This window comes from Microtus oregoni, unplaced genomic scaffold (assembly GCF_018167655.1).
Source record: "Microtus oregoni isolate MIOR12 unplaced genomic scaffold, Mior012 000026F_ref0000081, whole genome shotgun sequence".
Taxonomy (NCBI): Eukaryota; Metazoa; Chordata; class Mammalia; order Rodentia; family Cricetidae; genus Microtus; species Microtus oregoni.
The window spans coordinates 26735994-26750171 of NW_024543085.1; the positions used below are offsets into that span (position 1 = coordinate 26735994).

The 14178-nt window shown below is 43.8% G+C and overlaps 1 long non-coding RNA gene across 2 annotated transcripts in view; it reads left to right on the forward strand.

The window, feature by feature from the left end:
* Positions 1–14178, forward strand: part of LOC121463313 — a 172248-nt gene that overhangs the window by 117579 nt on the left and 40491 nt on the right. For both annotated transcript variants that reach the window (XR_005976425.1, XR_005976427.1), the window contains exons 6-8: positions 18–155; positions 829–971; positions 9562–9660. This is a non-coding gene — a long non-coding RNA (uncharacterized LOC121463313). The remainder of the gene's footprint in view (positions 1–17; positions 156–828; positions 972–9561; positions 9661–14178) is intronic.

Sequence of the window (14178 nt, forward strand, 5' to 3'; positions counted from 1 at the left end):
ATCTTAAATTCCCCTAGGAAAGCATTGCTGGGTGAAGTTGCACCACCAGCAAGAAAGGAATCTTCCGGGACTCCAGGAGAAAGCCTGCCTCCTTATCTCAACTCTTAGGAATGGCTCTCCAGCTGCTGACAGAGCCATATGGGCCCAGCCCTAAGGTTGGTGCAGGCTTCCCAGGTGTCTTACAAAAAAGGAGGCAACCAGTGGTAGCCAGAGCCGAGCAGAGGCAGTGACCCATTTACAGATGCATCCCAATATCCAGTGGCCAGCAGCCTGTGCTACAATGCCGTGGTGTGTGACTGAGTTACAGCTGGCCTAGGCTGGTGGAGTAGAGGTACTGAGCCATCAATAGGACCTGTTTACCATCAGCGTGGGGTGACATTGTTATTCCAGAGGCTTCTGTTCTTCTTCCCTTTGTGCAGCAGACATCTGAGTAACCGTGGTGGGCACTGAGCTGGAGGTGGGCACACAGCTTGCCCTCCACCGCAGAAAGATGAGTAGAAGAATGTGGGAAAGATACTTAAAACTTAAAGAAACTCACAACTGTAGGATTGAGAGCATAGCCCTCCAAAGTTGTGTGAGAAGTCGTACAAAAGGGTGGTATGATGGTTACCTTGAACAACCTGACACAGTGCACAGCCAGCTGGGAATGGAGTCTTGATGAGGGATTTCCTAGATCAGGGTGGTGGTTTGAATGGGGATATCCCCCATAGGCTCAGATGTTTGGACGCTTGCTCTCCACTTGGTGGTGCTGTTTGGGAGGTTTAGGAGATGTGGATTCTATGTCCTGAGGTAGGCTTTGAGAGCATAATTTACTCTTGTCATTTCCAGGTCCTTCTCTCTGCTTGCCGCTTGCCGATTGAGATGGGAGCTGTTCCTGCCGCCATGTCTGCCACCTGTTGCCAAGATTCCCTGCCACGATGGTCTCTTATCCCATAAGCCAGTAAAATCTTTTATAAGCCACCTTGATCATGGTGGGTTTTTTAACTTTTTAAAAAATAATTTATCTCTATTTTATGTGCATTGTTATTTTGTCTGCCTGTATGTCTGTGAGGGTGTCGAATCCCTTGGATTTGGAGTTACAGACAGTTGTGAGATGCCATGTGCGTCTGGAATTGAACCTAGGTCATCTGGAAGAGCAGTCAGTGCTCTTAACCACTGAACCATCCCTCTAGCCTCAATCATGGTATTTTTATCATGGCAACAGAAAAGTAACTAACACAATCAGGTTGGCCAATTGGGGAGAAGGAGAGAGGATGTGTCTGGGAGGTAAGTCAGGCTAATCAATAACAGTGTGATCTTGCTTGTCTGGTGTAGAGTCTGAAGTCAATCTGAGGGAACTGGGAACCACTAACTGTCCTAGGATGAGGGAAGGACATTAAAATAGGTTTGTTCTCTTAGCCCAGGATAGGGGTGTGTGTGTGTGTTTGTGTGTGTGTGTGTGTGTGTGTGTGTGTGTGTGTGCATACTCTATGGACTGAGCCTATCACATGTACCATACAACTTCATCCCCAGCCCTATATCTTGCTTTCAGTCAATCAAAGTTTATACAGATGTTTATTGGGAAAAGTATGAATTATTCTTATTATTTCCCATTAATAATATTTTGGATTTTCTTATTTAATAATTTTTAAAAAGAAGCGAATACTTTGATAAATAGGCTTCATCCTGTCTCTGACTTTCCTACTAGACTTAATCAGAATTAAGGAAATTATAAGCTAATTTAAAGTTAGGACCCTGTTCAATTTTATTTCTATAATACCTAACATACAGTACCCAGCTCATAGTTCACAGATTATTCAAGCTGAGTCTTTTTTGCATAGAATTTATATGGGAATTAACATACACAGGAGAAAAAAAGCTATGGTAATAATCAAATTCTGACATTTTGGTTCCAATATCTTATTTTTAACTGATTTTAATTGGCATGTAATAATTGCTTATATCTATGGGGTAGAGAGCGATGATTCAATTCATATATGCAATGTGCATTGATCAGATCAGCAGGATGGGCCTTTCCATCTTACTGGACATCTGTCACGTCCTGTGTTCAGACCCTGCAAACGCCTCTGTCTTCTAGCTCTTGATAGTGGAGTAATATTCTGTAGACGACAGTCACCCATTGTGCTACCATTCCTTTCATCGGTGCGTGTCGAGTCTTCCTCTGTCCCACATCTCCTACCCTGCCAAGTCTCTTTTTATGACATGGTATTGGGTTATGTTTTTAGAACGCAATTGTAAGATGAAGACTAAATGTACGGTAGTTTTAGGGCCAGAGACAAGGAAATGATGCAGACCCAAGCTATACCAGGGCAATAAGAATGCAGACAGGAGGGTCCCAGGGGTATAGAACTGTTGTTCCAGGTGGGGCAGCAGGCATTCTAATGGCTCTAGGCTTTGGTGGGTGGAGGCAACAGTAAGAAAAGAAGACCTATTGGGAGGCTCCTGGGGCAGAAACCCTTTCAGTGCCTTGAGGACCATGTGGATGTCAGTGGAGCTGGGGACTTTCCCCGTGCAATGCAAAGAAAGCTTCATGAGAGGCCAGACCCTGGAGGCTAGAAAGGATGGGGCTCCTAACACCCGCCTGGTTGCTAAGATTGAGTCTTTGTGGAACCCAGGCTGCAAATGAGAGGTCTTCGGTACCTGCAGCCAAGCAGGGCCTGATGAGCTGTTTCCATGGAGACACAGTGCTGTGTGCAGGCGTAGGCGGGTTGATCCATTCCAGAGCCTTGGGTCACAAGGCTGTAGCGGGCTAACAGGAAAAAGGCTTGATCGATCAGGAAAGGATGTTCAAAACTATTGGCAGCTAATTGAGGCTGTGTTGTCATAATTCTAGATTAAGGCTAACAAATCGGGATCCTGCTAGCTGCCACTTAGCGAAAGCACAAGGAAGCAGACACCAATTCAGTTCAGGCTAACCCCAAATGCGCAGACACCCATCCCAGGCCCATTCTGTATCCTTGAGTTCTTAAGTAGCTACATCTCTCTTCCAACCCTCTGAGACACAGGCAGCGACCGGGAGACTTAATCTCCTTTTCATTTGTCATATGAATGGCAAAAAATATGCAGGAAGCCTAAGCCTGGCTCTTGAGAAAAAAAAAAAACCCTCAGATTCTGGCAAAGCTCCAAGCTGGATGTTGGGAAGCATTTTGAGAACGACTGTGCACAGAGAGCCAGCAGCTCACAGCGCTCAGAAGATGCAGGCCAGGTGATTAGTGATTCAACGCCTGCTGCAGCAACGCGAAACCCTATCTCAAAACAAAAACTAGCAAATAGAAAGCCGGCAGCAATGAAGCCCCAAGTATGTAGCGTGTCTGCATGTATGTCGTAAAATGGCCATAACATGCGGTTTACCATTGGACATTTTGAAGTGTACAATTCGGTGGCATAAAGGACATGCATGATCTTGGACTGGAGATGTAGGTCATTGGTACAGCATGTGCTTAGAATACACTCGCCGTGGGTTCCAAATAGCACTTTCTTTTTTTTTGTTTTTGAAGTATGCTTACAATCTTCTGCATCCATTATCACTATCCACTTCCAAATTTACACTTTGCTCTAGTTAATTTTATATTACTGTATGTAACAAAATACCAAAGGCAGGATACTCTGTAAAGAAGAAAGGTTTATTTATCAGGAGTCTCGGGATTCAAGAGCATGATGCTGGCATCTGCATGGTCTGTTGAAGACCTCGTGGTAGATGGTTCCACAAGGGTGGGTATGCGTGTGGAGGAGGTCACATGGCAAGATGGAATTCATTAGACCAGCATCAACCTGCTTGTATGGACAGAGTCTACACATCCTGATTGGTTTACCCCAGGCCCTACTACCTCGTCACTACAACATTGGGGACCTAGGCTCCAGTCTATGAGTGACCTTCTCGGGGACAAACTTTATAGCATGCCTTAAAGATGTTAAACACTGCGGTCGTGCTGTGGTGTTTCTGCCGGTGGAGTGATAGTTAGGGCGATGGCTTATCTCAGTTGTCAGCTTGATGGAATTTAAAATCACCAAGGTGTATCTGTGAGAGATTATCTCGACCAACTTTACTGAGAAGGGCAGACCCACCGTAAAGGTGGGTGATGCCATTCCACGGGCTGGGATCATTGGAGACTGAGCAAAAAAGAGTAAGCAAACTGAACCCAAGCACCCATCTCCCTCAGTGTTTGATACAGTGTGTTCAGCCACCTTAAGCACCTACTGCCATGCCTCGCCATCATCCTGGACTGTATCCTTTGGAACTGTAAGCAAAAATAAGCTCTTTCTTCCTCCCTTCCTCCTTTCCTTCCTTTCCTCTCTCCCTCCCCCTTCCTTCCTTCCCTCCCTCCCTCCCTCCCTTCCCTCCCTCCCTCCTTCCCTTCCTCCCTCCATCCTTCCCTTCCTCCCTCCCTCCTTTCCCCCTTCCTCACTCCCTGTTTTCCCCCTCCCTCCCTCACTTCCTTCCTTCCCTCCCCCCTCCTTCCCTTCCTCCCTCCCTCCTTTCCCCCTTCCTCCCTCCCTCCCTCCCTCCCTCCTTCCCTTCCTCCCTCCCTCCTTTCCCCCTTCTTCACTCCTTCCCTTCCTCCCTCCCTCCTTTCCCCCTTCCTCACTCCTTCCCTTCCTCCCTCCCTCCTTTCCCCCTCCCTCCTTTCTCCCTCCCTCCTTCCCCCTCCTTCCCTTCCTCCCTCCCTCCTTCCCTTCCTCCCTCCCTCCTTTCCCCCTTCCTCACTCCTTCCCTTCCTCCCTCCCTCCTTTCCCCCTCCCTCCTTTTCCCCTCCCTCCCTCCCTCCCTCTCTCCCTTCCTCCCTCTCTCCCTCCCTCCCTTTGCTTTTGTCAGATGCTAGGCCAGGGTAATGAGGTGACTAATGCCTCAGTCAGAGGAAAAACTGGGTAAAGCCTGTTTTGGTCAGTTACCTTCATTGTAGACATGGGGGATGGTGGCATAAAGGTCCTCATGGTGTGGGTGAACTTGTCAAACCTGCTCTCTGGAAAGGGATTGATTTTAACTTCTTGATCTGATAGAACTGACTCTTCTTGATCTGCAATTATTCAAATGGTCGAGCAGTACTAAGAATTTATGTCAGGGCCGGGGCCTTTACAGTGATCTTGTTAGAGGAAAACCTTGTTTCCAAATTAGTGGGACATAGTGTGGGAGGAACTATTTAGGAACCAGCTTCAATTTAAGTGAAAAAAAAAAGTTAGTGCTTGAGAGAGATGAGACATTATTTTTATAATATTTTAAATTTATTCTTTGAAAATTTCATACAGGTATATTATGCATTTTGAGTGTATCTATCCCATACCCCACTCCAGATCCCCTTGGGACTCCTCAACAAGTCCCTCTTTTCTTTCTTTCTTTTTTTTTTTCTTTTCTTTTTCAAGACAGGTTTCTCTATGTAACAACTCTGGCTGTGTCCTGGAACTTGCTCTGTAGACCAGGCAGGCCTCGAACTCACAGAGATCCACCTGCCTCTGCCTCCCAAGTGCTTGGTTTAAAGGTGTGCACCACTACTCTGCAGCTCTTATTTTCAATTGAGTTCAATTACTGTTGGCCTATACATATATTTTTGAGGTCAAAAATAGCAGACTGTACATCTCATCTTAGGGAAAAAATTGACAGTAGCATTAAATAATTCATATTTACCAGTTCAATTTGGCTACTTTTCAATGTGTATATATTACAAAAATTATACTCTACATAATAAATATTTGTAATTATTCATTTAAATACTAAATGTATTTTATCTTAATTTTTGATATCATAGATGAGAGTTGAGTCTGCGTTGTGTCCACCCCTCCCTCTCTCACCTCCAATGCCTTCCATGCCCCCCACTCCCTTCCAAATTCATGACCTATTCTTCTTTATCACTGTTACATAGATATATGCACACACATATATATGTATATATATACATATATATGTATATATATTGCATATGCACAATACAGAGACACAAATATATGAAGCTTACTGAACCCATTTGGTGTAATCTTCTTCCATAATTAGAACTTCACAACTTTGTGACTTGGCTTATGTCTCCAACCGCAGGTCAATGTGTTTAGAATATTGTCTTATTAGCTCTTCCTGTTGCTGTGATAAAGGACCCTGACAAGAGCCACTTAAGGGCAAGGAGACTTATTTTGGCTCAGTGTTCAAGGGTACAGTCCTTCGTGGAGGCGAGTCAGAGCAGCAGGAGCCCAGCGCAGCTGGTCATAGCGTATTAACAATTAGAAGCAGACATTGGGGAATGCATGTCCTCAGCTCTATTTCCTCCTTCCATTCATCCCAGGTCTCAGCCCAGGGCACAGTACCGTCCACAGTGGTCAGGTCTCCCCAGCTCACTTGGTCTAGTCAACAGTGTCCCCCAGCAGCATGCCCAGAGATCGTGTTCCAGGGGATTCTGAACCCCAACAAGCTGACAGTTGTACTAACAGTCGCCGTCATCTGGGCTCATCCTCTAGGTCTAAGCTCAGTGGGCCCCAAAGCTCAAAGCAGCCACCACAAGGATACATACATGCTCAGAACAAAGGAGAAGGAGGGAGCAGAGCAGGATTGATTTGATGAAATTTCTTTCTACTGTAAATCCAATCTAACTCTCATGCCATGTTTTGGGAAACTTAGCGAGAAATGCTTTAGTAAACCATTCCTGGGAACTCGACTCAGAGGAGCCAGGCCGCTTTCTGTGTCATCACTCCAAACACCAGGGAGAAATCTAGGGATTTGTAGGTCTTCTGCTTTGTTTTGGCCACTGTATTCTGTGCAGTTCTCAGAGCATGGCCATAGCGTTTTCATTCGGTCCGGGATGATCAAGCAGTTCTTTATCTCCACATTCACCTCCATTTATCAGAGCCCGAACCCCGGAGGGAAGCTCAGAAAAACATTATTAGCAGTCAAGACAGTGTTTGTAGTCATTAAGATCCTATTAGAAGGCGATTTCCAGAATGGCGCTGGGAAGAGCCCTACAGTCCCTGTCAACAAAACATTCATATTGTAAAAACAATCATTCAAAGTCTCCAGAAAGCTTCCTAAGGGTATACAGCAGGTACTCGTTTATTTAAGAAAATCTACTAATCTCAATAAGAGAGAGAACTTATGGCATCTAAACCATGCTCCCTCCTACTCCATCTAACCTAGATTGTTGTGACAGAAGCTCCAGCCTGCCCAGGAAGGCAGGGCTCTTGTCAGTCAAGGCCAACAGTGTCTCCTTGCCACATCTATGTTGTAGGCGCTAAATTCCATCCCCCCCCCAAAAGTGTAGCCCAAAGGTGGAGGACTTTATTCCTGTCCAAGCCTCCACTTAGATATGGCAGACACATAAAAGTAGGGATCAATTGCATCCACGCTATTTGGTGTGTGACGCAGTCTCCACAAAGGGAAATGAAAAGCAAAACAAGAGGTCACTGCTCCCACTCAGTGCTCTTTCTGTAAAGCAGGGCCATCAGGCTGAGCCAAGTGCCCATATTCAAGAGGAGAGTCCTAGAGACTCTGGAAGGAAAGGGGCCAGCTGTAAGAACACAGAGTGCTGATGAGGAGAGGCTGTGTTTGGAAGAGGGCGTGGCAAAGTTCCCACTGAAGTCAGTTAAGAACAGTTGAGACTTGGGTACTAAGCAATGAAGAGGAAGCTGTTGGCTCCGCGAGAGAACTAGATAAGCTTTAGGTTGGTTGGTTTGCTAGAGAATATTAGGGAAAGAAAGAGCCAAGGAGAGCCTTCTGGGCTTCGGACAAATCTTGAAAACTGACCTCAAAAGCCACCGCGAAGAGGCTGCTGTGTAATTGGATCAGTGTGGAGAAATCTATGACCCAGAGCATTGGGGGGGAAACAGAGCAATTAGATGGCAAGGAGTAGAGTCTGCATCTTAGGGATCATATCACTAGAGGCTGAAAACTTGAAGGAGAGGGAGGGAGGGACAGACAGACACAGTCAGGTTTCCTGAAAGCACCGCCATCCTGGAGTAACTGTGCGTGCTCTAAAAGTAACACTGGCTTTGATATAAAGCACAACTCGCTTTAATAATTACACAATTTCTTTCTGGGTTGAAAATCCTACTTGAAAGCCGGGCGATGGTGGTGCACGCCTTTAATCCCAGCACTCGGGAGGCAGAGGCAGGCGGATCTCTGTGAGTTCGAGACCAGCCTGGTCTACAGAGCTAGTTCCAGGACAGGCTCCAAAGCCACAGAGAAACCCTGTCTAGAAAAACCAAAAAAAAAAAAAAAAAAAAGAAAATCCTACTTGAAATCTTGAAATGTGCAGATTCCTCTAGCACAAGCATGTCCTCATGCATCCCTGGATAGCTATGAAAGCAGCCCGACACATTTATAGATGGCAGCGTCATGTCACAGTGTCAAAAGGCTGGACACTGCAGTGGATCACTGACTGGCAAAAAAGGGGCGGCAGTCTTACTCACCAAGGCATCTGCTGAGGCTGCTTGACCTTGTCCTCCACCTCCAACCTCACAGCTCTGCCTGAAGCCCTCCTCTTCTACATCAGTTCTGAGCGGCCGTTCTACTAGAGAGAAGATTCTTAGTTGGTGCCCTTTTTGTCTCTTTCAGCGTTGTGAAAATATCCCCCACTGTCTCCTGGCAACTACTGTTTATGTGGAGAAGTCAGATGTTTATCTTATTTGGGTTCTTTTGTACATGTTTTGCCTGTGTTTTTCTTGTGGTTGTTTGTTTGTGGTGTGGGCCTCACCCATGCTAAGTAAATGCTCTGTCACTGCGACAGATCCTTAACTGTTTGTTTTGCCTTTGCTATTGCTTGATCAAGTCACTGCCACAATTCTCTTCTTCCTCTGTCTGTATTTTTACTTCAGTGTATCTAGGCGTAGAAGCTGTTCTTAGATGACTAGATGGATATATTTCATAAAAATTTCAGGGGTTTTGCCCATTATCTCACCAAATCCTTTCCCCCAGTATGCATATGTTGATATATACACTAAAATTTAAAATCCCAGCACTCAGGAGGTAGTGGATCTCTGTGAGCTCAAGACCAGCCTGGTCTATAGAGCAAGTTCCAGGACAGACTCCAAAGCTACAGAGAAACCCTGTCTTGAAAAACCAAAAAAAAAAAAAAAAAAAAAAAAAAAAAAAAAAAATTAAATTAAATTTGGTAAATTGTACATAATGTAGTTTCCCATTTTAATCATACAGTTCAGTGGCATTAAGCACACTGACAAAATTGTGCAACCATTCCCACTATTTCCAGACACTAACGCTACCCACACAGAGTAATTCTAATTCCTGTTTTCCCCTCCCATTCAAACATTCTTGTGATTCCGTGACACCAGAACAAGATCGCACACTCCATCCGGGCTTTCTGTTTCCTAAGCAATTCCACATTCGTCTGAGACTCTTTTCCATCTTTCTTCATATTTTCCCTCTGATCTTGACATCAAAAAAATCTCTATCTTCAGATCCGCTGAATTGCTAGGCACTGTGGCACATGCCATTAATCCCAGCACTCAGGAGGCAGAGAAGTCTCTGAGTTCAAGGCCAGCCTGGTGTACAGAGGGAGTTTCAGCCAAAACTACATAGTGAGACCCAGTTTCAAAAAACAAAAAAAAAAAAAATGCCGATTCTTCTTCTAGGGCGAATCTATCACTGCCTCAAAAAAAACTGATCAGCGTGGGACAGAGAAAGCCATCAGTTACAATTCCCAGAGACGTACTCTAACGGCAATATGTGTGGTGAGTTTTTCCTCTCCTTCCCTTCTGTTCTGAGATCACAGCTAGCCAGGGTACAGTATGGCTCTATCCATGAAAGAGCCTAAGGATGGATGTGAACTGCATGACGACCTGGAAGAGATGAGACCTAGTGACTTGCTTGTAGCATGTTGACTCTTAAAAGGAAAATGAATTGATCTGCAGGGTGCCTTGGATGAAACAGTCGTGATCCCTCTCTGTTAGTTCCCAGAAATGCAACTGTCTGATCTTTCAATAGGATAGGCTTGCTCAACCCTTGAAGGAAGCTGGGGGTAGATAAAGAGCTAGTGGTTCCAGCCAAGGGCAGCAACTCTACTTACAGACTCAGTACACAGGCTAACGTTCCGTCTACTCTTTAACTTCCCTCTTTGACTTTTAAACGGATGTAAATCTTGTGTAGACTTACACCAGGATGCTCACAAGAGAGGACTCTGTCCTTCACCCCTTTCCCCATGCACACGGTTCTAGTGTAGTTAGAGACAGAATCACAACACGAACACACAATGTCTATCATGGAGATCAAATGATTGCAAAGCGTTTGCAATGTAGTCTTTATTTTCCTCTTTTCTGGAGGAAGATAAGCTTATTCATTGTTTAAATAAGATTTATAGGTCGTCTGAACATTTCAACATTCACCTCTGAAGAATAAGCACATTTTTGTGAGGGACACACAGTTCCGCTATCATGCCTCAGAAAAGCCACATAATTTTTAACATTATTAATCATTTATCTACATTTTTAATTTCCTTGCTTGTTTCATGAAATATTGCTTCAAAACTGTGGTGAACTGTACATAATGTAACGTTTTCTAGCTTAACCATACAATTCAGTGACACTAAACATAGCGACAACATTGTGCTACCCTCACCACTATTTCCAAACAATGACTCTATCCACGAAGAGTAATTCCTGTTTTTCCCTCCCCCTCCAAATATCTTGTGATTCTGTTTAATTCAAACAAGAACTCGTACTTCATTCAGGCATCCTATTTATGAAGATTCTTTCTGTCTCGCGTTGCCTCCTCGCTCCATAGCCACATGCATTGCATTCTCATGATGTCAGCCTCTGTTGAGTCCCATCTGATTGTCGCATGGAATATCCTGTGTTCTCTATTATCCGATTGCTTCTTTATGCTGCTATTTAACATGTTCTTCTCTGCGTTTCTTGTAAACTGGAGGTTAGATAGATTCAAAGACGATATGAATCAGGCGTACACTTGGGTAAAGTCCTCGTGGATAAATCTGTGTGCTTGCTACATCATTTTAGGTCAGAAGTAATGTCTGGTTGTCCCACCATTTGATGAGGCTAATAGGGAGTCAGGGGTCAAAGGGACAGTCTCCTATTAAATAAGTTTTGAAAGATGAGACTTGGTTATTAAACTTTTAGAAAGAATTACCCCTGTGTTAAAGACTCATGTCATGTTGCCTGGCACATAGTCTTTGTCTTAGAGAACGTAGGTGGAGAAGCTGGATGTGGGGATATGCACCTGATGTCTCAGCATTTGAGATGTCGAAGTAGGAGGATTGGGAGTCCAAGGAAACAGCCCAAGCTATGGAAGAACCTGTCCAAAAACAAACAATCACAAAAGGCAGAGAAGGGGGAGAGAAAAAGTTGGAGACTGAGACATATATATATATATATATATATATATGGAAATATCTATATGGAAGGAGAGAGGGAGAGACACAGAGACAGAGATGTAGAGAGACTAGCCTCTTTATGGTGTGGATGCCGTCCTGAAGCTCTAGTTTATCCCGATGGGTAGCTTGCTAATCAGCACAGAATAGGAAATATGAGGTCTGAAAGAGACTATGTGTTCTTTGGGCCCCAGGAGGGTCTTCAAACCTGGTCATTAACCAGAATTTAGCCATAGACAATTTTTTTCTGACTTTTATCTAATGACAGAACACTTTGGAAACTCAGATATTAGAGAATTGTTTTTACAATGTTCTAAACTAAGTGGTGTGTGTGTGTGTGTGTGTGTGTGTGTGTGTGTGTGCGCGCGCGTGTCCATCTTGACAAATCACTTTATGTTCCAAAGTTTAAAAGTTAAGGAATAACATTTATTTGGAAAGCATGATCTTTAGTTGTTTGCTGTGTACCTCCCATTTTAGAATGGGGGAGAGTCTATCCCTCTTGTTCTTATCTTTTGACTTTCGGCTGCTGTAAACTGAAGAGCCAACTCAGTGAAGACTCACAAAATTAAGTTAAAGAACTTCATTGTTACTTTTAAACTAAGAATTTGAACCTCTAAAAAAATAAGTTAATTTTAATCTCCAAATAAATACTTTGTTTTAGAGCAGTTAAATCCTTGTGCCAGCTGGTCTCTGCCCAAGGTTGCCCTGGATTTCTGGGTCCCCAGAGGGCTTTTTGGTTTCTGTTGTCTATCTGTTTTTATATTGATTTTTGTTTCAATTATGTTGTTTCTCATCTAGGAAGTTGTTGTGAATTCTCTGCACAGAGAAACAGAGTTCAACCTTAGGATGATGTTAGGCTTGTGTTTTTTTTTTTTTTTTTTTTTTTTTTTTTGCAGCTAGAATTAAGTCATATACCGTCTTTCCGTTTCTAAACTCTGCCCGCTTCCTTTGCTTGCTCCTTTTCTTTTTCTTCCTCCTGTCCTTCTCCCTTTCCATTGGTAGGTAGCGTGGGCTGGCACACTTCTCTGAGCCTCCCCATTTCCACTAGCAACTCTGTTTTGTAGATGGATCCTTCTGCTTCACATCAGCCTGTGGTTATGACACTCAGTGGAATCAAAGGAATGGAAGAATCCCAGGGGAGGACAGGCTGTGCCTGGGTCTAGGTGCTGAACTCCCTGCTGGCCAACTTCCATCCGTTTGGAACTGCCAGCTGCAGTTTCTAGGCCAGGTTCTCAGGACTCTCAGAGTTCTATGAGGATTATATCAGAAGCAGTTTAACTAGATCCAGTACTTTAAAATGCCTGGGAAATTTTATGTATTACCCACTCCAAACCTGAAGAGACTGATTAGAATAATGAAAAGTGTCATCCTTTGGTGGGGAGGGGTAGGTACAAGTCGGGAAGTTGTGGGGAGAATACATTGGGTAAAAACCATAGCCCATGTGAAGAAACCTTGTTGTGTCATCTGATGGGGAGAGAAAATACAGGGCTAGGATTGGTACCACAGGCCTACACCAGTACCAGGAAGGCTGAATTGGGAGGACCTTGAATTCAAGGCCAGATTGAAGCTATTTAGTGAGACCCTGTTCTGAAAAAAAAAAAAACAAAACAAATAGGGTAGAGGTTGTAGCTCAGTTAGTAGAGCACTTGCCCCTAGAAGCCCTGGGTTCTGTTGCCAACATTGCATACTTGGCATAGTGGCACATGCTGGTAATCCCAGCACTTGAAAGCTGGCAGCAGGAGGATTAGAAGCTCAAGTTCATCCTTAGCTACACAGCAAGTTCAAGGCTACCCCAAGTTGCATGACACTGCCTCAAAAAAAAGAAAGAAAAAAAGAAACAAAGAAAGAAAGAAAGGAAAAGAAAATCACCACTGTTGTCAGAAGCCACTCATTTTTTCCCAGTCACCCAGACCCAAAATAATCACACAGAAACAATATTATTTTGTAATACTGTTTTGCCAATAGCTTAAGCATATGGCTAGCTAGCTCTTATATCTTAAATTAACCCATTTCTATTAATCTGTGTATTGTCGTGAGGATGTAGCCTACTGGTAGGGTTCCGTCCATCAGGCGTCTGTCTAGTTGTGGCTCCATAGCTTCTCTTTGACTCTGCCTACTCTCTCTCTACATCTCTGATCAGATTTCCTACCTGGATTTACTCTGTTAAGCCATTGGCCGAAAGCAGCTTCTTTATTAACCAATGGCAATAAAACATTTTCACAGCATAGATCACCTCCCACATTACCTCCCCTTTTCTGTCTAAATAAAAAGGAAGGTTTTAACTTTAGCATAATAAAATTAGATATAAAAAAAAGTTATCAAGCTGGGCGGTGGTGGCACACGCCTTTAATCCCAGCACTCGGGAAGCAGAGGCAGGTGGATCTCTGTGAGTTCGAGGCCAGCCTGGTCTACAAGAGCTAGTTCCAGGACAGGAACCAAAAGCTACGGAGAAACCCTGTCTCGAAAATCAAAAAAAAAAAAAAAAGTTATCAAGCAAGAATTTTAGTTACAATATTTATGTCTACTTTATCTTTTATCATAACTAAGGAAAAATATAACTATCTATTCTTCAACTACATCAAAGAACCTAGAAGGATATTACCTAAGTAAACAAGAAGTACATTGTAAACAACTTCTAAAACTCTAATTGATAGAGACATCTCGCTGCCTGTACAGTCACCCAAAGTTCTTCTGTAACATTGGGGTACCTATCTTCAGCCTAGAGGTTCATAATATCTGGCAGACCTTTCCATGAAGCAGGAAATTTGAAGATCTCTTATGCCATGTACTGGCAAAGTTCATCAATTGCTTTCTTCTGTGTCCTGGAAAATGTCTGGCAGGCTCTTTCATGAAGCAGGAACCCTGA